Below are 1,246 nucleotides of genomic sequence, written 5' to 3'. Positions count from 1 at the left end.
TGGTGCATGGGTTGACGCTCAACCACTGAACCACACCAGCCGGACTAACTGGGTTTTTCTTTATCAAGTATATGACATTTAGTCAATGTTATCTGATTTATATCTTTCATTTGGTAAATTGGGAGATTATATAAATCCTCTACATTTCTAAATAAACAGGTAAACATAGGGTAGAAGGGCCTAAATGTGTTTTTTTGGTGTGTGTTTTTTTTTCAAAATGTTCTGCTTTTACCCCCTAGCAATGGGCAAGGAGACACCTAATTGGTGGTGTTGCTGTTATCTCAGTCTAGGGCAAAGCAGACATACAGCCCTTAGTTCCTTCTAGCTGGATGCCTGTGTTGGTGGCCAAAGCTGTTTCAAGCCTGAGGCACAGTAAAGAAAAAAAAAAAGTTCTTCTTTTCCTGTCTTATCAATAATGGATCTCCTGGCCTCAGTACTGTTTGCTCTTTTATAGTTGTATGTGAATTTATAGACCTCTCATCATCCATGATGTGCCTTTCTCCTCAACCAGAATCTTCTGGTATCAACCTCCAATCTCTGAAATATAGAGAAGAGAGAGCCTAGGACACACAATGAGACAATAAGGCCATTCCCTCCTGGGACCTTCAAAAGTTGACCACATTGAAAGAGGTAGCAAAGCTGTAGCTGCTGCCCCCGTTCATTCTCCTAAATTAGAGAGGTGATCCTTGGAGAATTTGCTAGATTGTTTTCACTGATGAACCCAGTTAATGGCTTTCCTATACCCATGCTCACTCCCCTACCCACCAGGACTCTGTGTTCTACCTTATTATTTGCTTTGACCAATTAAAGTCATCAGAAGTGATTTGTGTGCAGCTCAGAGCCTAGGCCTCATGAGCCATTGGCACTGTTTACCAGAACTCTGCCTCTGTGATTAGAACTAGCTGGGGCTAGCCTCAGAGACCACAAGGAAGAGACCCAAGTTGCCCCAAACCAACACTCGGCCAACCCCCCAACCAGAGCTTACTATAGGAACAGGAAACAAACAGAACCATGAAGAGGAGCCTGACCTGAGTCCTGAGGAATTTCTCAGATGATCCCAGTGGGAAATGCCAATCTATATAATCATGAGCTAGATGAATGATTATTGTTTTGAGACACTAAATTATGGGATCATTTGTCATTCAGCAATAACTAACTAATACACCTTCTTTATTCTGAAAGAAACAAGAAAACATATATGAAATTCAATGGATTTATAGTGCCTATAGGACTAAGTCAAAGCTCC

General features: G+C 41.5%; 1 pseudogene; it reads left to right on the top strand.

Annotated features, from left to right (window-relative positions):
* Positions 1–231: 231 nt before the first annotated feature.
* On the top strand, positions 232–375 carry LOC118619481 (annotated as a pseudogene).
* Positions 376–1,246: the final 871 nt, after the last annotated feature.

The sequence above is a fragment of the Molossus molossus genome, unplaced genomic scaffold, assembly GCF_014108415.1.
Source record: "Molossus molossus isolate mMolMol1 unplaced genomic scaffold, mMolMol1.p scaffold_m16_p_6, whole genome shotgun sequence".
Taxonomy (NCBI): domain Eukaryota; kingdom Metazoa; phylum Chordata; class Mammalia; order Chiroptera; family Molossidae; genus Molossus; species Molossus molossus.
This window is presented reverse-complemented; position numbering and strand designations above follow the sequence as displayed.